Raw genomic sequence first — 22994 nt, 5'->3', positions numbered from 1 at the left:
AGTTAGTCAGTGTCAAACACACTCCAGCCTGTGACACCTTGTGTCTAACACACTCCAGCCAATGTTACCCTGTGTCTAAAATGCTCCAGCCTGTGTTACCCTTTGTCTAACACACTCCAGCCTGTGTTACCCTTTGTCTAACACACTCCAGCCTGTGTTACCCTGTGTCTAACACACTCCAGCCTGTGTTAGTCTGTGTTTAACACACTCCATCCTTTGTTACACTGTGTCTAACACACTCCAGCCTGTGTTACCCTGTGTAAAACACACTCCAGCCTGTGTTGCCCTGTGTATAACACTCTCCAGCCTGTGCTATTCTGTGTCTAACACACTCCAGCCTGTGTTAGTCTGTATGTAACACACTCCAGCCTGAGTTAGTCAGTGTCAAACACACTCCAGCCTGTGACACCTTGTGTCTACCAAACTCCAGACTATGTTTCTCTGTGTCCAACATATTCCAGCCTGTGTTACCCTTTGTCTAACACACTCCAGCCTGTGTTAGTCTGTGTCCAACACACTCCAGCCTGTGTTATTCTGTGTCTAACACACTCCAGGTGTGTTAGTCTGTATCTAATACATTCCAGCCCCTGTTAGTCTGTGTCTAACACACTCCAGCCTGTGTTACCCTGTGCCTAACACACTCCAGCCTGTGTTAGTCTGTATGTAACACACTCCAGCCTGTGTTAGTCTGTGCCAAACACTCTCCAGCCTGTGTCACCGTGTGTCTAAAACATTCCAGCCAATGTTACCCTGTGTCTAAAATGGTCCAGCCTGTGTTACCCTTTGTCTAACACACTCCAGCCTGTGTTAACCCGTGTTTAACACACTCCAGCCTGTGTTAGTCTGTGTCTAACACACTCCATCCTTTGTTACACTGTGTCTAACACACTCCAGCCTGTGTATCCTGTGTCTAACAATCTCCAGCCTGTATTTCCTTGTGTCTGAAACATTCCAGCCTGTGTTACCTTTTGTGTAACAGACTCCAACCTTTGTTAGTCTGTGTGTAACACACTCCAGCCTGGATTACCCTGTGTCTAACACATTCCAGCCTGTGTTACCTTGTGTCTAACACACTCCAACCTGTGTTAGTCTGTGTGTAACACACTCCAGCCTGGATTACCCTGTGTAAAACTCACTCCAGCCTGTGTTAGTCTGTGTCTAACACACTCCAGCCTGTGTTACCCTGTGTCTTACACACGGCAGCCTGTGTTAGTCTGTAGCTAACACTCTCCAGCCTGTGATAGTCTGTGTCTGACACAATCCAGCCTGTGTTTCCCTGTGTCTAACAAACTCCAGCTTGTCTTACCCTGTGTCTAAAACACTCCAGCCTGTATTACCCTGTGACTAAGACACCCCAGTCTGTGTTAGTCTCTGTCTAACTCACTCCAGCCTGTGTTACACTGTGTCTAACACATTCCAGCCTTTGTTACCCTGTGTCTAACACACTCCAGCCTTTGTTAGTCTGTGTTTAACACACTCCAACCTGTGTTACCCTGAGTCTAACACACTCCAGCCTGTGTTACCTCGTGTCTAACACACTCCAGCCTGTGTTAGTCTGTGTCTAACACACTCCAGCCTGTGTAACTTTGTGTATAACACAATCAGGTCTGTGTTAGTCTGTGTCTAACACACTCCAGCCTGTGTTACCCTGAGTCTAACACACTCCAGCCTGTGTTACCCTGTGTCTAACACACTCCAGGCCTGTGTTACCCTGTGAATAACACGCTCCAGCCTGAGTTACCATGTGTCTAAAACACTCCAGCCTGTGTTTGTCTCTGTGTAACACACTCCAGCCTGGATTACACTGTGTCTAACACCCTCCAGCCTGTGATAGTCTGTATCTAGCACACTCCAGCCTGTGATAGTCTGTGTCTGACACAATCCAGCCTGTGTTAACCAGTGTCTAACAAACTCCAGCTTGTCCTACCCTGTGTCTAAAACACTCCAGCCTGTGTTACCCTGTGTCTAAGACATCCCAGTCTTTGTTAGTCTGTGTCTAACACACTCCAGCCTGTGTTACACTGTGTCTAACACATTCCAGCCTTTGTTACCCTTTGTCTAACACACTCCAGCCTGTATTAGTCTCTGTCAAACACGCTCCAGTCTGTGTTACCCTGTGTCTAACACACTCCAGCCTTTGTTACCATTTGTCTAACACACACCAGCCTGTATTAGTCTCTGTATAACATGCTCCAGTCTGTGTTACCATGTGTCTAACACACTCCAGCCTTTGTTAGTCTGTTTCTAACACACTCCAGCCTGTGTTACACTGTGTCTAACACACTCCAGCCTGTGTTACCCTGTGTCCAACATAATCCAGCCTATGTTATTCTGTGTCTAACACACTCCAGCCTGTGGTAGTTTGTATCTAACCCACTCCAGCCTGTGATGGTCTGTGTCTAACACACTCCAGCCTGTGTTAACCTGTGTCTAACACACTCCAGCCTGTGTTAACCTGTGTCTAACACACTCCAGCCTGTGTTAGTCTCTGTCTAACAGACTCCAGACTGTGTTAGTCTGTGCCTACACAGTCCAGCCTGCGTAACCTTGTGTCTACCAAGCTCCAGACTATGTTTCTCTGTGTCCAACATATTCCAGCCTGTGTTACCCTGTGTCTAACACACTCCAGCCTGTGTTAGTCTGTGTCCATCACACTCCAGCCTGTGTTAGTCTGTGTCTAACACACTCCAGGTGTGTTAGTCTGTATCTAATACATTCCAGCCCCTGTTAGTCTGTGTCTAACACACTCCAGCCTGTGTTACCCTGTGCCTAACACACTCCAGCCTGTGTTAGTCTGTATGTAACACACTCCAGCCTGTGTTAGTCTGTGCCAAACACTCTCCAGCCTGTGTCACCGTGTGTCTAAAACATTCCAGCCAATGTTACCCTGTGTCTAAAATGGTCCAGCCTGTGTTACCCTTTGTCTAACACACTCCAGCCTGTGTTAACCCGTGTTTAACACACTCCAGCCTGTGTTAGTCTGTGTCTAACACACTCCAGCCTTTGTTACACTGTGTCTAACACACTCCAGCCTGTGTTTCCCTGTGTCTAACACACTCCAGCCTGTGTTGCCCTGTGTATAACACTCTCCAGCCTGTGTTACCCTGTGTCTAACACACTCCATCCTTTGTTACACTGTGTCTAACACACTCCAGCCTGTGTATCCTGTGTCTAACAATCTCCAGCCTGTATTTCCCTGTGTCTGAAACATTCCAGCCTGTGTTACCTTTTGTCTAACACACTCCAACCTTTTTTAGTCTGTGTGTAACACACTCCAGCCTGGATTACCCTGTGGTAACACATTCCAGCCTGTGTTACCCTGTGTCTAACACACTCCAGGCTGTGTTACCCTGTGTCTAACATACTCCAGCCTTTATTACCCTGTGTCTAACACATTCCAGCCTGTGTTACCTTGTGTCTAACACACTCCAACCTCTGTTAGTCTGTGTCTAACACACGCCAGCCTGTGTTAGTCTGTAGCTAACACTCTCCAGCCTGTGATAGTCTGTGTCTGACACAATCCAGCCTGTGCTTCCCTGTGTCTAACAAACTCCAGCTTGTCTTACCCTGTGTCTAAAACACTCCAGCCTGTGTTACCCTGTGACTAAGACACCCCAGTCTGTGTTAGTCTCTGTCTAACACACTCCAGCCTGTGTTACACTGTGTCTAACACATTCCAGCCTTTGTTACCCTTTGTCTAACACACTCCAGCCTTTATTAGTCTCTGTCTAACACGCTCCCGCCTGTGTTACCCTGTGTCTAACACACTCCAGCCTTTGTTAGTCTGTGTTTAACACACTCCAACCTGTGTTAATTTGTGTCTAACACATTCCAGCCTGAGTTTCCCTGTCTCCAAAACTCTCCAGCCTCGGTTTCCTGTGCCTAACACACTAAAGCCTGTGTTAGTCTGTATCTAACACACTCCAGCCTGTGTTACCCTGTGTCTAACACACTCCAGCCTGTGTTACCCTGTGTGTAACATACTCCAGCCTGTGCTATTCTGTGTCTAACACACTCCAGCCTGTGTTAGTCTGTATCTAACACACTCCAGCCTGTGTTACCCTGTGTCTAACACACTCCAGCCTGTGTTACCCTGTGTGTAACATACTCCAGCCTGTGCTATTCTGTGTCTAACACACTCCAGCCTGTGTTAGTCTGTATGTAACACACTCCAGCCTGAGTTAGTCAGTGTCAAACACACTCCAGCCTGTGACACCTTGTGTCTAACACACTCCAGCCAATGTTACCCTGTGTCTAAAATGCTCCAGCCTGTGTTACCCTTTGTCTAACACACTCCAGCCTGTGTTACCCTTTGTCTAACACACTCCAGCCTGTGTTACCCTGTGTCTAACACACTCCAGCCTGTGTTAGTCTGTGTTTAACACACTCCATCCTTTGTTACACTGTGTCTAACACACTCCAGCCTGTGTTACCCTGTGTAAAACACACTCCAGCCTGTGTTGCCCTGTGTATAACACTCTCCAGCCTGGGTTACCCTGTGTCTAACACAATCCAGCCTGTATTAGTTTGTATCTAACACCCTCAAGCCTGTGTTAGTCTGTATCTAACAAAGTCCAGCCTGTGATGGTCTGTTTCTAACACACTCCAGCCTGCGTTACCCTATGTCTAACACACTCCAGCCTGTGTTACCCTGTATCTAACACACTCCAGCCTGTATTACCCTTTGTCTAACACATTCCAGCCTGTGTTAACCAGTGTCTAACAAACACCAGCTTGTCTTACCCTGTGTCTAAAACACTCCAGCCTGTGTTACCCTGTGTCTAAGACACCCCAGTCTGTGTTAGACTGTGTCTAACACTTTCCAGCCTGTGTTACACTGTGTCTAACACATTCCAGCCTTTGTAACCCTTTGTCTAACACACACCAGCCTGTATTAGTCAATGTCTAACACGCTCCAGCCTGTGTTACCCTGTGTCTAACACGCTCCAGCCTTTGTTACCCTTTGTCTAACACACACCAGCCTGTATTAGTCTCTGTCTAACACGCTCCAGCCTGTGTTAGTCTGTATGTAACACATTCCAGCCTGTGTTATTCAGTGTCAAACACACTCCAGCCTGTGACACCTTGTGTCTAACACACTCCAGCCAATGTTATCCTGTGTCTAAAATGCTCCAGCCTGTGTTACCCTTTGTCTAACACACTCCAGCCTGTGTTACCCTGTGTCTAACACACTCCAGCCTGTGTTAGTCTGTGTCTAACACACTCCAGCCTTTGTTACACTGTGTCTAACACACTCCAGCCTGTGTTACCCTGTGTCTAACACACTCCAGCCTGTGTTGCCCTGTGTATAACACTCTCCAGCTTTTGTTACCCTGTGTCTAACACAATCCAGCCTGTATTAGTTTGTATCTAACACACTCAAGCCTGTGGTAGTCTGTATCCACCAAAGTCCAGCCTGTGATGGTCTGTTTCTAACACACTCCAGCCTGCGTTACCCTGTATCTAACACACTTCAGCCTGTATTACCCTGTGTCTAACACATTCCAGCCTGTGTTAACCAGTGTCTAACAAACACCAGCTTGTCTTACCCTGTGTCTAAAACACTCCAGCCTGTGTTACCCTGTGTCTAAGACACCCCAGTCTGTGTTAGTCTGTGTCTAACACACTCCAGCCTGTGTTACACTGTGTCTAACACATTCCAGCCTTTGTAACACTTTGTCTAACACACACCAGCCTGTATTAGTCACTGTCTAACACGCTCCAGCCTGTGTTACCCTGTGTCTAACACAATCCAGCCTTTGTTACCATTTGTCTAACACACACCAGCCTGTATTAGTCTCTGTCTATCACAAACTTCAGCCTATGTTACCCTGTGTCTAACACACTCCAGCCTGCTTTAGACTGTGTCTAACACACTCCAGCCTTTATTATCCTGTGTCTAACACACTCCAGCCTGTGTTATCCTTTGTCTAACACTCTCGGGCGTTTATTATCCTGTATCTAACACACTCCAGCCTGTATTACCCTGTGTCTTACACATTCCAGCCTGTATTACCCTGTGTCTAACAAACTCCAGCCTGTGTTAGTCTGAATCTAACACACTCCAGCCTGTGTTACCCTATATCTAACACACTCCAGCCTATGTTTGTCTTTGTCTAACACACTCCAGACTCTGTTACCCTTTGTCTAACACACGCCTGCCTGTGTTAGTCTGTATCTAACACACTCCAGCCTGTGCTAGTCTGTGTCTAACACACTCCAGCCTGTGTTACCCTGTATCTAACACACTCCAGCCTGTCATACCCTGTGTCTAACACACTTCAGCCTGTGTTACCCTGTGTCTAACACACCCCAGTCTGTGTTAGTCTGTGTCTAACACTCTCCAGCCTGTGTTACACTGTGTCTAACATTCTCCAGCCTTTGTTACCCTTTGTCGAACACACTCCAGCCTGTGTTACTCTCTGTCTAACATGCTCCAGCCTGTGTTACCCTGTGTCCAACACACTCCAGCCTGTGTTAATCTGTGTTTAACACTCTCCTGCCTGTGTTACCCTTTATCTAACACACTCCAGCCTGTGTTACCCTTTATCTAAGACACTCCAGCCTGTGTTACCCTTGTGTCTAACACATTCCAGCCTGTGTTACCTTGTGTCTAACACACTCCAGCCTTTATTACCCTGTATCTAACACACTCCAGCCTGTATTACCTTGTGTCTAACAAACTCCAACATTTGTTAGTCTGTGCCTAACACACTCCAGCCTTGGCTACCCTGTGTCTAACACACTCCAGCCTGTGTTACCCTGTGTCTAACACACTCCAGCCTGTGTTACCCTGTGTCTAACACACTCCAGCCTTTGTTACATTGTGTCTAACACACTCCAGCCTGTGTTCCCCTGAGTCTAACACACTCCAGCCTGTGTTAGTCTGGGCCTAACACACTCCAGACTTTGTTACACTGTGTCTAACAGACTCCAGCCTGTGTTGCCCTGAATCTAACGCACTCCAGCCTGTATTACCCTGTGTCTGACACATTCCAGCCAGAGTTACCTTTTGTCTAACACACTCCAGCCTGTGCTAGTCTGTGTCTAACACACTCCAGCCTGTGTTACCCTGTATCTAACACACTCCAGCCTGTCATACCCTGTGTCTAACACACTCCAGCCTGTGTTACCCTGTGTCTAACACACCCCAGTCTGTGTTAGTCTGTGTCTAACACTCTCCAGCCTGTGTTACACTGTGTCTAACATTCTCCAGCCTTTGTTACCCTTTGTCGAACACACTCCAGCCTGTGTTACTCTCTGTCTAACATGCTCCAGCCTGTGTTACCCTGTGTCCAACACACTCCAGCCTGTGTTAATCTGTGTTAACACACTCCAGCCTGTGTTACCCTTTATCTAAGACATTCCAGCCTGTGTTACCCTATGTCTAAAACACTCCAGCCTGTTTTAGTCTGTGTCTAACAAACTCCAGCCTTTGTTATCCTGTGTCTAACACACAACAGCCTGTGTTACCTTTTGTCTAACACATTCCAGCGTTTGTTATCCTATATCTAACACAATCCAGCCTGAATTACACTGTGCCTTACACATTCCAGCCTGGATTACCCTGTGTCTAACAAACTCCAGCCTGTGTTATTCTGTATCTAACACACTCCAGCCTGTGTTACCCTGTATCTAACACACTCCAGCCCGTGTTTGTCTTTGTCTAACACACTCCAGCCTGTGCTAGTCTGTGTCTAACACACTCCAGCCTGTGTTACCCTGTATCTAACACACTCCAGCCTGTCTTACCCTGTGTCTAACACACTCCAGCCTGTGTTACCCTGTGTCTAACACACCCCAGTCTGTGTTAGTCTGTGTCTAACATTCTCCAGCCTGTGTTGTACTGTGTCTAACACTCTTCAGACTTTGTTACACTTTGTCTAACACTCTCCAGCCTTTGTTACCCTTTGTCTAACACACTCCAGCCTGTGTTACCCTTTATCTAAGACACTCCAGCCTGTGTTACAATGTGTCTAACACACTCCAGCCTGTGTTACCTTGTGTCTAACACACTCCAGCCTGTATTACCATGTAACTAACACACTCCAGCCTGTGTTAGTTGGTGTCTAACACATTCCAGCCTATGTTACCTTGTGTCTAACACACTCCAGCCTTTGTTAGTCTGTGTCTAACACACTCCAGCCTTGGCTACCCTGTGTCTAACACACTCCAGCCTGTGTTACTCCTTGTCTAACAGACTCCAGCCTGTGATACCCTGTGTCTAACACACACCGGCCTGTGTTACCCTGTGTGTAACATACTCCAGCCTGTGCTATTCTGTGTCTAACACACTCCAGCCTGTGTTAGTCTGTATGTAACACACTCCAGCCTGAGTTAGTCAGTGTCAAACACACTCCAGCCTGTGACACCTTGTGTCTAACACACTCCAGCCAATGTTACCCTGTGTCTAAAATGCTCCAGCCTGTGTTACCCTTTGTCTAACACACTCCAGCCTGTGTTACCCTTTGTCTAACACACTCCAGCCTGTGTTACCCTGTGTCTAACACACTCCAGCCTGTGTTAGTCTGTGTTTAACACACTCCAGCCTTTGTTACACTGTGTCTAACACACTCCAGCCTGTGTTACCCTGTGTAAAACACATTCCAGCCTGTGTTGCCCTGTGTATAACACTCTCCAGCCTGGGTTACCCTGTGTCTAACACAATCCAGCCTGTATTAGTTTGTATCTAACACCCTCAAGCCTGTGTTAGTCTGTATCTAACAAAGTCCAGCCTGTGATGGTCTGTTTCTAACACACTCCAGCCTGCGTTACCCTATGTCTAACACACTCCAGCCTGTGTTACCCTGTATCTAACACACTCCAGCCTGTATTACCCTTTGTCTAACACATTCCAGCCTGTGTTAACCAGTGTCTAACAAACACCAGCTTGTCTTACCCTGTGTCTAAAACACTCCAGCCTGTGTTACCCTGTGTCTAAGACACCCCAGTCTGTGTTAGTCTGTGTCTAACACTTTCCAGCCTGTGTTACACTGTGTCTAACACATTCCAGCCTTTGTAACCCTTTGTCTAACACACACCAGCCTGTATTAGTCAATGTCTAACACGCTCCAGCCTGTGTTACCCTGTGTCTAACACGCTCCAGCCTTTGTTACCCTTTGTCTAACACACACCAGCCTGTATTAGTCTCTGTCTAACACGCTCCAGCCTGTGTTAGTCTGTATGTAACACATTCCAGCCTGTGTTATTCAGTGTCAAACACACTCCAGCCTGTGACACCTTGTGTCTAACACACTCCAGCCAATGTTATCCCGTGTCTAAAATGCTCCAGCCTGTGTTACCCTTTGTCTAACACACTCCAGCCTGTGTTACCCTGTGTCTAACACACTCCAGCCTGTGTTAGTCTGTGTCTAACACACTCCAGCCTTTGTTACACTGTGTCTAACACACTCCAGCCTGTGTTACCCTGTGTCTAACACACTCCAGCCTGTGTTGCCCTGTGTATAACACTCTCCAGCTTTTGTTACCATGTGTCTAACACAATCCAGCCTGTATTAGTTTGTATCTAACACACTCAAGCCTGTGGTAGTCTGTATCCACCAAAGTCCAGCCTGTGATGGTCTGTTTCTAACACACTCCAGCCTGCGTTACCCTGTATCTAACACACTTCAGCCTGTATTACCCTGTGTCTAACACATTCCAGCCTGTGTTAACCAGTGTCTAACAAACACCAGCTTGTCTTACCCTGTGTCTAAAACACTCCAGCCTGTGTTACCCTGTGTCTAAGACACCCCAGTCTGTGTTAGTCTGTGTCTAACACACTCCAGCCTGTGTTACACTGTGTCTAACACATTCCAGCCTTTGTAACACTTTGTCTAACACACACCAGCCTGTATTAGTCACTGTCTAACAGGCGCCAGCCTGTGTTACCCTGTGTCTAACACAATCCAGCCTTTGTTACCATTTGTCTAACACACACCAGCCTGTATTAGTCTCTGTCTATCACAAACTTCAGCCTATGTTACCCTGTGTCTAACACACTCCAGCCTGCTTTAGACTGTGTCTAACACACTCCAGCCTTTATTATCCTGTGTCTAACACACTCCAGCCTGTGTTATCCTTTGTCTAACACTCTCGGGCGTTTATTATCCTGTATCTAACACACTCCAGCCTGTATTACCCTGTGTCTTACACATTCCAGCCTGGATTACCCTGTGTCTAACAAACTCCAGCCTGTGTTAGTCTGAATCTAACACACTCCAGCCTGTGTTACCCTATATCTAACACACTCCAGCCTATGTTTGTCTTTGTCTAACACACTACAGACTCTGTTACCCTTTGTCTAACACACGCCTGCCTGTGTTAGTCTGTATCTAACACACTCCAGCCTGTGCTAGTCTGTGTCTAACACACTCCAGCCTGTGTTACCCTGTATCTAACACACTCCAGCCTGTCATACCCTGTGTCTAACACACTCCAGCCTGTGTTACCCTGTGTCTAACACACCCCAGTCTGTGTTAGTCTGTGTCTAACACTCTCCAGCCTGTGTGACACTGTGTCTAACATTCTCCAGCCTTTGTTACCCTTTGTCGAACACACTCCAGCCTGTGTTACTCTCTGTCTAACATGCTCCAGCCTGTGTTACCCTGTGTCCAACACACTCCAGCCTGTGTTAATCTGTGTTTAACACTCTCCTGCCTGTGTTACCCTTTATCTAACACACTCCAGCCTGTGTTACCCTTTATCTAAGACACTCCAGCCTGTGTTACCCTTGTGTCTAACACATTCCAGCCTGTGTTACCTTGTGTCTAACACACTCCAGCCTTTATTACCCTGTATCTAACACACTCCAGCCTGTATTACCTTGTGTCTAACAAACTCCAACATTTGTTAGTCTGTGCCTAACACACTCCAGCCTTGGCTACCCTGTGTCTAACACACTCCAGCCTGTGTTACCCTGTGTCTAACACACTCCAGCCTGTGTTAGTCTGTGTCTAACACACTCCAGCCTTTGTTACATTGTGTCTAACACACTCCAGCCTGTGTTCCCCTGAGTCTAACACACTCCAGCCTGTGTTAGTCTGAATCTAACACACTCCAGACTTTGTTACACTGTGTCTAACAGACTCCAGCCTGTGTTGCCCTGAATCTAACGCACTCCAGCCTGTATTACCCTGTGTCTGACACATTCCAGCCAGAGTTACCTTTTGTCTAACACACTCCAGCCTGTGCTAGTCTGTGTCTAACACACTCCAGCCTGTGTTACCCTGTATCTAACACACTCCAGCCTGTCATACCCTGTGTCTAACACACTCCAGCCTGTGTTACCCTGTGTCTAACACACCCCAGTCTGTGTTAGTCTGTGTCTAACACTCTCCAGCCTGTGTTACACTGTGTCTAACATTCTCCAGCCTTTGTTACCCTTTGTCGAACACACTCCAGCCTGTGTTACTCTCTGTCTAACATGCTCCAGCCTGTGTTACCCTGTGTCCAACACACTCCAGCCTGTGTTAATCTGTGTTTAACACTCTCCTGCCTGTGTTACCCTTTATCTAACACACTCCAGCCTGTGTTACCCTTTATCTAAGACACTCCAGCCTGTGTTACCCTTGTGTCTAACACATTCCAGCCTGTGTTACCTTGTGTCTAACACACTCCAGCCTTTATTACCCTGTATCTAACACACTCCAGCCTGTATTACCTTGTGTCTAACAAACTCCAACATTTGTTAGTCTGTGCCTAACACACTCCAGCCTTGGCTACCCTGTGTCTAACACACTCCAGCCTGTGTTACCCTGTGTCTAACACACTCCAGCCTGTGTTAGTCTGTGTCTAACACACTCCAGCCTTTGTTACATTGTGTCTAACACACTCCAGCCTGTGTTCCCCTGAGTCTAACACACTCCAGCCTGTGTTAGTCTGGGCCTAACACACTCCAGACTTTGTTACACTGTGTCTAACAGACTCCAGCCTGTGTTGCCCTGAATCTAACGCACTCCAGCCTGTATTACCCTGTGTCTGACACATTCCAGCCAGAGTTACCTTTTGTCTAACACACTCCAGCCTGTGCTAGTCTGTGTCTAACACACTCCAGCCTGTGTTACCCTGTATCTAACACACTCCAGCCTGTCATACCCTGTGTCTAACACACTCCAGCCTGTGTTACCCTGTGTCTAACACACCCCAGTCTGTGTTAGTCTGTGTCTAACACTCTCCAGCCTGTGTTACACTGTGTCTAACATTCTCCAGCCTTTGTTACCCTTTGTCGAACACACTCCAGCCTGTGTTACTCTCTGTCTAACATGCTCCAGCCTGTGTTACCCTGTGTCCAACACACTCCAGCCTGTGTTAATCTGTGTTAACACACTCCAGCCTGTGTTACCCTTTATCTAAGACATTCCAGCCTGTGTTACCCTATGTCTAAAACACTCCAGCCTGTTTTAGTCTGTGTCTAACAAACTCCAGCCTTTGTTATCCTGTGTCTAACACACAACAGCCTGTGTTACCTGTTGTCTAACACATTCCAGCGTTTGTTATCCTATATCTAACACAATCCAGCCTGAATTACACTGTGCCTTACACATTCCAGCCTGGATTACCCTGTGTCTAACAAACTCCAGCCTGTGTTATTCTGTATCTAACACACTCCAGCCTGTGTTACCCTGTATCTAACACACTCCAGCCTGTGTTTGTCTTTGTCTAACACACTCCAGCCTGTGCTAGTCTGTGTCTAACACACTCCAGCCTGTGTTACCCTGTATCTAACACACTCCAGCCTGTCTTACCCTGTGTCTAACACACTCCAGCCTGTGTTACCCTGTGTCTAACACACCCCAGTCTGTGTTAGTCTGTGTCTAACATTCTCCAGCCTGTGTTGTACTGTGTCTAACACTCTTCAGACTTTGTTACACTTTGTCTAACACTCTCCAGCCTTTGTTACCCTTTGTCTAACACACTCCAGCCTGTGTTACCCTTTATCTAAGACACTCCAGCCTGTGTTACCCTGTGTCTAACACACTCCAGCCTGTGTTACCTTGTGCCTAACACACTCCAGCCTGTATTACCATGTAACTAACACACTCCAGCCTGTGTTAGTTGGTGTCTAACACATTCCAGCCTATGTTACCTTGTGTCTAACACACTCCAGCCTTTGTTAGTCTGTGTCTAACACACTCCAGCCTTGGCTACCCTGTGTCTAACACACTCCAGCCTGTGTTACTCCTTGTCTAACAGACTCCAGCCTGTGATACCCTGTGTCTAACACACACCGGCCTGTGTTACCCTGTGTGTAACATACTCCAGCCTGTGCTATTCTGTGTCTAACACACTCCAGCCTGTGTTAGTCTGTATGTAACACACTCCAGCCTGAGTTAGTCAGTGTCAAACACACTCCAGCCTGTGACACCTTGTGTCTAACACACTCCAGCCAATGTTACCCTGTGTCTAAAATGCTCCAGCCTGTGTTACCCTTTGTCTAACACACTCCAGCCTGTGTTACCCTTTGTCTAACACACTCCAGCCTGTGTTACCCTGTGTCTAACACACTCCAGCCTGTGTTAGTCTGTGTTTAACACACTCCAGCCTTTGTTACACTGTGTCTAACACACTCCAGCCTGTGTTACCCTGTGTAAAACACACTCCAGCCTGTGTTGCCCTGTGTATAACACTCTCCAGCCTGGGTTACCCTGTGTCTAACACAATCCAGCCTGTATTAGTTTGTATCTAACACCCTCAAGCCTGTGTTAGTCTGTATCTAACAAAGTCCAGCCTGTGATGGTCTGTTTCTAACACACTCCAGCCTGCGTTACCCTATGTCTAACACACTCCAGCCTGTGTTACCCTGTATCTAACACACTCCAGCCTGTATTACCCTTTGTCTAACACATTCCAGCCTGTGTTAACCAGTGTCTAACAAACACCAGCTTGTCTTACCCTGTGTCTAAAACACTCCAGCCTGTGTTACCCTGTGTCTAAGACACCCCAGTCTGTGTTAGTCTGTGTCTAACACTTTCCAGCCTGTGTTACACTGTGTCTAACACATTCCAGCCTTTGTAACCCTTTGTCTAACACACACCAGCCTGTATTAGTCAATGTCTAACACGCTCCAGCCTGTGTTACCCTGTGTCTAACACGCTCCAGCCTTTGTTACCCTTTGTCTAACACACACCAGCCTGTATTAGTCTCTGTCTAACACTCTCCAGCCTGTGTTAGACTGTATGTAACACATTCCAGCCTGTGTTATTCAGTGTCAAACACACTCCAGCCTGTGACACCTTGTGTCTAACACACTCCAGCCAATGTTATCCCGTGTCTAAAATGCTCCAGCCTGTGTTACCCTTTGTCTAACACACTCCAGCCTGTGTTACCCTGTGTCTAACACACTCCAGCCTGTGTTAGTCTGTGTCTAACACACTCCAGCCTTTGTTACACTGTGTCTAACACACTCCAGCCTGTGTTACCCTGTGTCTAACACACTCCAGCCTGTGTTGCCCTGTGTATAACACTCTCCAGCTTTTGTTACCCTGTGTCTAACACAATCCAGCCTGTATTAGTTTGTATCTAACACACTCAAGCTTGTGGTAGTCTGTATCCACCAAAGTCCAGCCTGTGATGGTCTGTTTCTAACACACTCCAGCCTGCGTTACCCTGTATCTAACACACTTCAGCCTGTATTACCCTGTGTCTAACACATTCCAGCCTGTGTTAACCAGTGTCTAACAAACACCAGCTTGTCTTACCCTGTGTCTAAAACACTCCAGCCTGTGTTACCCTGTGTCTAAGACACCCCAGTCTGTGTTAGTCTGTGTCTAACACACTCCAGCCTGTGTTACACTGTGTCTAACACATTCCAGCCTTTGTAACACTTTGTCTAACACACACCAGCCTGTATTAGTCACTGTCTAACACGCTCCAGCCTGTGTTACCCTGTGTCTAACACAATCCAGCCTTTGTTACCATTTGTCTAACACACACCAGCCTGTATTAGTCTCTGTCTATCACAAACTTCAGCCTATGTTACCCTGTGTCTAACACACTCCAGCCTGCTTTAGACTGTGTCTAACACACTCCAGCCTTTATTATCCTGTGTCTAACACACTCCAGCCTGTGTTATCCTTTGTCTAACACTCTCGGGCGTTTATTATCCTGTATCTAACACACTCCAGCCTGTATTACCCTGTGTCTTACACATTCCAGCCTGGATTACCCTGTGTCTAACAAACTCCAGCCTGTGTTAGTCTGAATCTAACACACTCCAGCCTGTGTTACCCTATATCTAACACACTCCAGCCTATGTTTGTCTTTGTCTAACACACTCCAGACTCTGTTACCCTTTGTCTAACACACGCCTGCCTGTGTTAGTCTGTATCTAACACACTCCAGCCTGTGCTAGTCTGTGTCTAACACACTCCAGCCTGTGTTACCCTGTATCTAACACACTCCAGCCTGTCATACCCTGTGTCTAACACACTCCAGCCTGTGTTACCCTGTGTCTAACACACCCCAGTCTGTGTTAGTCTGTGTCTAACACTCTCCAGCCTGTGTTACACTGTGTCTAACATTCTCCAGCCTTTGTTACCCTTTGTCGAACACACTCCAGCCTGTGTTACTCTCTGTCTAACATGCTCCAGCCTGTGTTACCCTGTGTCCAACACACTCCAGCCTGTGTTAATCTGTGTTAACACACTCCAGCCTGTGTTACCCTTTATATAAGACATTCCAGCCTGTGTTACCCTTGTGTCTAACACATTCCAGCCTGTGTTACCTTGTGTCTAACACACTCCAGCCTTTATTACCCTGTATCTAACACACTCCAGCCTGTATTACCTTGTGTCTAACAAACTCCAACATTTGTTAGTCTGTGCCTAACACACTCCAGCCTTGGCTACCCTGTGTCTAACACACTCCAGCCTGTGTTACCCTGTGTCTAACACACTCCAGCCTGTGTTAGTCTGTGTCTAACACACTCCAGCCTTTGTTACATTGTGTCTAACACACTCCAGCCTGTGTTCCCCTGAGTCTAACACACACCAGCCTGTGTTAGTCTGGGCCTAACACACTCCAGACTTTGTTACACTGTGTCTAACAGACTCCAGCCTGTGTTGCCCTGAATCTAACGCACTCCAGCCTGTATTACCCTGTGTCTGACACATTCCAGCCAGAGTTACCTTTTGTCTAACACACTCCAGGCTTTGTTAGTCTGTGTGTAACACACTCCAGCCTGGATTACCCTGTGTCTAAAATACACCAGCCTGTGTTAGTCTGTATCTAACACACTCCAGCCTGTATTAGTCTGTGTCTAACACACTCCAGACTGTGTTACCCTGTGTCTAACTCACGCCAGCCTGTGTTAGCCTGTATCTAACACATTCCAGCCTGTGTTAGTCTGTGTCTGACACACTCCAGCCTGTGTTACCCTATGTCTAAAACACTCCAGCCTGTTTTAGTCTGTGTCTAACAAACTCCAGCCTTTGTTATCCTGTGTCTAACACACAACAGCCTGTGTTACCTTTTGTCTAACACACTCCAGCGTTTGTTATCCTATATCTAACACAATCCAGCCTGAATTACACTGTGCCTTACACATTCCAGCCTGGATTACCCTGTGTCTAACAAACTCCAGCCTGTGTTATTCTGTATCTAACACACTCCAGCCTGTGTTACATTGTGTCTAACAAACTCCAACATTTGTTAGTCTGTGTCTAACACACTCCAGCCTGTGCTACCCTGTGTCTAACACACTCCAGCCTGTGTTACCCTTTGTCTAACACACTCCAGCCTGTGTTACCATGTGTCTAACACACTCCAGCCTGTGTTAGTCTGTGTCTAAAACTCTCCAGCCTTTGTTACATTGTGTCTAACACACTCCAGCCTGTGTTCCCCTGAGTCCAACACACTCCAGCCTGTGTTAGTTTGGGTCTAACACACTCCAGACTTTGTTACACTGTGTCTAACACACTCCAGCCTGTTTTACACTGTGTCTAACAGACTCCAGCCTGTGTTGCCCTGAATCTAACGCACTCCAGCCTGTATTACCCTTTGTCTGACACATTCCAGCCAGAGTTACCTTTTGTCTAACACACTCCAGGCTTTGTTAGTCTGTGTGTAACACACTCCAGCCTGGATTACCCTGTGTCTAAAATACACCAGCCTGTGTTACTCTGTATCTAACACACTCCAGCCTGTATTAGTCTGTGTCTAACACACTCCAGACTGTGTTACCCTGTGTCTAACTCACGCCAGCCTGTGTTAGCCTGTATCTAACACACTCCAGCCTGTGTTAGTCTGTGTCTAACACACTCCAGCCTGTGTTACCCTATGTCTAAAACACTCCAGCCTGTTTTAGTCTGTGTCTAACAAACTCCAGCCTTTGTTATCCTGTGTCTAACACACAACAGCCTGTGTTACCTTTTGTCTAACACATTCCAGCGTTTGTTATCCTATATCTAACACAATCCAGCCTGAATTACACTGTGCCTTACACATTCCAGCCTGGATTACCCTGTGTCTAACAAACTCCAGCCTGTGTTATTCTGTATCTAACACACTCCAGCCTGTGTTACCCTGTATCTAACACACTCCAGCCTGTGTTTGTCTTTGTCTAACACACTCCAGCCTGTGCTAGTCTGTGTCTAACACACTCCAGCCTGTGTTACCCTGTATCTAACACACTCCAGCCTGTCTTACCCTGTGTCTAACACACTCCAGCCTGTGTTACCCTGTGTCTAACACACCCCAGTCTGTGTTAGTCTGTGTCTAACATTCTCCAGCCTGTGTTGTACTGTGTCTAACACTCTTCAGACTTTGTTACACTTTGTCTAACACTCTCCAGCCTTTGTTACCCTTTGTCTAACACACTCCAGCCTGTGTTACCCTTTATCTAAGACACTCCAGCCTGTGTTACCCTGTGTCTAACACACTCCAGCCTGTGTTACCTTGTGTCTAACACACTCCAGCCTGTATTAGCATGTAACTAACACACTCCAGCCTGTGTTAGTTGGTGTCTAACACATTCCAGCCTATGTTACCTTGTGTCTAACACACTCCAGCCTTTGTTAGTCTGTGTCTAACACACTTCAGCCTTGGCTACCCTGTGTCTAACACACTCCAGCCTGTGTTACTCCTTGTCTAACAGACTCCAGCCTGTGATACCCTGTGTCTAACACACACCGGCCTTTGTTACCCTGTGTATAACACACTCCAGCCTGTGTTCCCCTGTGTCTAACACACTCCAGCCTGTGTTAGACTGTGTCTAACACACTCCAGCCTTTGTAACCCTGTGTCTAACACACTCCAGCCTGTGTTGCCCTGTGTCTAACGTATTCCAGCCTGTGTTATCTTGTGCCTAACACACTCCAGCCTGTATTACCCTGTACCTAACACACTCCAGACTGTGTTAGTTGGTACCTAACACAAACCAGCCGTTGTTACCTTGTGTATAACACACTCCAGACTTTCTTAGTCTGTGTCTAACACACTCCAGACTTGGCTACATTGTGTCTAACACACTCCAGCCTGTGTTAGTCTGTGTCTAACACACTCCAGCCTGTGTTACCCTGTGCCTAACTCACTCCAGCCTTTTTTACCCTGTGTATAACAAACTCCAGCCTGTGTTATCCTGTGCCTAACACACTCCAGCCTTTGTTAGTCTGTTTCTAACACACGCCAGCCTTTGTTACACTGTGTCTAACACAATCCAGCCTGTGTTACCCTGTGTCTAACACAATCCAGCTTGTGTTACCCTTTGTCTAACACACTACAGCCTGTGTAACCTTGTGTAAAACACACTCAAGCCTGTGTTACCCTTTGTCTAACACACTCCAGTCCTGTGTTACCCTGTGTATAACACGCTCCAGCTGTGTTACCCTATATCTAACACACTCCAGCCTGTCTTACCCTGTTTCTAACACACTCCAGCCTGTGTTACCCTGTGTCTAACATACTTCAGCCTGTGTTAGTCTGTGTCCAACACACTCCAGCCTGTGTTAGTCTGTATCTAATACACTCAAGCCTGTGTTAATCTGTGTCTAACACACTCCTGCCTTTGTTCCCCTTTGTCTAACACAATCAAGCCTGTGTTAGTCTTTATGTAAGACACTCCAGCCTGTTTTAGTCTATGTCAAACACACTCCAGCCAATGTTACCCTGTGTCTAAAATGCTCCAGCCTGTGCTACCCTTTGTCTAACACACTACAGCCTGAGTTACCCTGTGTCTAACACACTCCAGCCTGTGTTTGTCTGTGTCTAACACACTCCAGCCTTTGTTACACTGTGCCTAACACACTCCAGCCTGTGTTACCTTATGTCTAACACACTCCAGCCTGTGTTACCCTGTAGCTAACATACTCCAGCTTGTATTACCCTTTGTCCGACACATTCCAGCCTGTGTTACCTTTTTTCTAACACACTCCAGCCTGTGTTATTCTGTATCTAACACACTCCAGCCTGTGTTACCCTGTATCTAACACACTCCAGCCTGTGTTTTTCTTTGTCTAACACACGCCTGCCTGTGCTAGTCTGTGTCTAACACACTCCAGCCTGTGTTACCCTGTATCTAACACACTCCAGCCTGTCTTACCCTGTGTCTAACACACTCCAGCCTGTGTTACCCTGTGTCTAACACACCCCAGTCTGTGTTAGTCTGTGTCTAACATTCTCCAGCCTGTGTTGTACTGTGTCTAACACTCTCCAGACTTTGTTACCCTTTGTCTAACACTCTCCAGCCTTTGTTAACCTTTGTCTAACACACTCCAGCCTGTCTTACTCTCTGTCTAACACACTACAGCCTGTGTTACCCGTGGTCTAACACGTTCCAGCCTGTGTTACCTAGTGTCTAACACACTGCAGCCTGTATTACCATGTAACTAACAGACTCCAGCCTGTGTTAGTTGGTGTCTAACACATTCCAGCCTTTGTTAGTCTGTGTCTAAGACACTCCAGCCTTGGCTACTCTGTGTCTAACACACTCCAGCCTGTGTTACTCCTTGTCTAACAGACTCCAGCCTGTGATACCCTGTGTCTAACACACACCGGCCTTTGTTACCCTGTGTATAACACACTCCAGCCTGTGTTCCCCTGTGTCTAACACACTCCAGCCTGTGTTACCCTGTGTCTAAGGTATTCCAGCCTGTGTTATCTTGTGCCTAACACACTCCAGCCTGTCTTACCCTGTGCCTAACACACTCCAGTCTGTGTTACCCTGTGTCTAACATACTCCAGCCTGTGTTAGTCTGTGTCTAACACACTCCAGCCTTTGTTACCCTGTGGCTAACACACTCCAGCCTTAGTTACCCTGTGTCTAACACACACCGGCCTTTGTTACCCTGTGTATAACACACTCCAGCCTGTGTTCCCCTGTGTCTAACACACTCCAGCCTGTGTTAGACTGTGTCTAACACACTCCAGCCTTTGTAACCCTGTGTCTAACACACTCCAGCCTGTGTTGCCCTGTGTCTAACGTATTCCAGCCTGTGTTATCTTGTGCCTAACACACTCCAGCCTGTATTACCCTGTACCTAACACACTCCAGACTGTGTTAGTTGGTATCTAACACAAACCAGCCGTTGTTACCTTGTGTATAACACACTCCAGACTTTCTTAGTCTGTGTCTAACACACTCCAGACTTGGCTACATTGTGTCTAACACACTCCAGCCTGTGTTACCCTTTGTCTAACACACTCCAGCCTGTGTTACCCTGTGCCTAACTCACTCCAGCCTTTTTTACCCTGTGTATAACAAACTCCAGCCTGTGTTATCCTGTGTCTAACACACTCCAGCCTTTGTTACACTGTGTCTAACACACGCCAGCCTTTGTTACACTGTGTCTAACACACTCCAGCCTGTGTTACCCTGTGTCTAACACAATCCAGCTTGTGTTACCCTTTGTCTAACACACTACAGCCTGTGTAACCTTGTGTAAAACACACTCAAGCCTGTGTTACCCTTTGTCTAACACACTCCAGTCCTGTGTTACCCTGTGTATAACACGCTCCAGCTGTGTTACCCTATATCTAACACACTCCAGCCTGTCTTACCCTGTTTCTAACACACTCCAGCCTGTGTTACCCTGTGTCTAACATACTTCAGCCTGTGTTAGTCTGTGTCCAACACACTCCAGCCTGTGTTAGTCTGTATCTAATACACTCAAGCCTGTGTTAATCTGTGTCTAACACACTCCTGCCTTTGTTTCCCTTTGTCTAACACAATCAAGCCTGTGTTAGTCTTTATGTAAGACACTCCAGCCTGTTTTAGTCTATGTCAAACACACTCCAGCCAATGTTACCCTGTGTCTAAAATGCTCCAGCCTGTGCTACCCTTTGTCTAACACACTACAGCCTGAGTTACCCTGTGTCTAACACACTCCAGCCTGTGTTTGTCTGTGTCTAACACACTCCAGCCTTTGTTACACTGTGCCTAACACACTCCAGCCTGTGTTACCTTATGTCTAACACACTCCAGCCTGTGTTACCCTGTAGCTAACATACTCCAGCTTGTATTACCCTTTGTCTGACACATTCCAGCCTGTGTTACCTTTTTTCTAACACACTCCAGCCTGTGTTATTCTGTATCTAACACACTCCAGCCTGTGTTACCCTGTATCTAACACACTCCAGCCTGTGTTTTTCTTTGTCTAACACACTCCAGCCTGTGCTAGTCTGTGTCTAACACACTCCAGCCTGTGTTACCCTGTATCTAACACACTCCAGCCTGTCTTACCCTGTGTCTAACACACTCCAGCCTGTGTTACCCTGTGTCTAACACACCCCAGTCTGTGTTAGTCTGTGTCTAACATTCTCCAGCCTGTGTTGTACTGTGTCTAACACTCTCCAGACTTTGTTACCCTTTGTCTAACACTCTCCAGCCTTTGTTAACCTTTGTCTAACACACTCCAGCCTGTCTTACTCTCTGTCTAACACACTACAGCCTGTGTTACCCGTGGTCTAACACGTTCCAGCCTGTGTTACCTAGTGTCTAACACACTGCAGCCTGTATTACCATGTAACTAACAGACTCCAGCCTGTGTTAGTTGGTGTCTAACACATTCCAGCCTTTGTTAGTCTGTGTCTAAGACACTCCAGCCTTGGCTACTCTGTGTCTAACACACTCCAGCCTGTGTTACTCCTTGTCTAACAGACTCCAGCCTGTGATACCCTGTGTCTAACACACACCGGCCTTTGTTACCCTGTGTATAACACACTCCAGCCTGTGTTCCCCTGTGTCTAACACACTCCAGCCTGTGTTACCCTGTGTCTAAGGTATTCCAGCCTGTGTTATCTTGTGCCTAACACACTCCAGCCTGTCTTACCCTGTGCCTAACACACTCCAGTCTGTGTTACCCTGTGTCTAACATACTCCAGCCTGTGTTAGTCTGTGTCTAACACACTCCAGCCTTTGTTACCCTGTGGCTAACACACTCCAGCCTTAGTTACCCTGTGTCTAACACACAACTGCCTGTGTTACCCTGTGTCTAACACACTCAAGCCTGTGTTACCCTTTTTCTATCAGACTCCAGGCCTGTGTTACCCTGTGTATAACACGCTCCAGCCTGTGTTACCCTTTGTCTAACAAACTCCAATCTGTCTTACCCTGTGTCTAACACTATGCAGCTGTGTTTGCCTGTGTCTAACACACTCCAGCCTGTGTTACCCTTTGTCTAACACACTCCAGCCTTTTTTACCCTGTGTATAACACACGCCAGCCTGTGTTATCCTGTGTCTAACACACTCCAGCCTTTGTTAGTCTGTGTCTAACACTCTCCAGCCTTTGTTACCCTTTGTCTAACACACTCCAGTCCTGTGTTACCCTGTGTATAACACGCTCCAGCCTGTGTTACCCTTTGTCAACACACTCCAACCTGTCTTACCCTGTGTCTGACACACTCCAGCTGTGTTACCCTGTGTCTAAGACACTCAAGCCTGTGTTACCCTGTGTCTAAAATACTCCAGCCTGTGTTAGTCTGTGTCCAGCACACTCCAGCCTGTGTTACCCTGTATCTAACACACTCTAGCCTGTCTTACCCTGTGTCTAACACACT

This window comes from Carcharodon carcharias, chromosome 31 (assembly GCF_017639515.1).
Source record: "Carcharodon carcharias isolate sCarCar2 chromosome 31, sCarCar2.pri, whole genome shotgun sequence".
Taxonomy (NCBI): Eukaryota; Metazoa; Chordata; class Chondrichthyes; order Lamniformes; family Lamnidae; genus Carcharodon; species Carcharodon carcharias.
Note: the sequence above shows the minus strand (reverse complement) of the source record.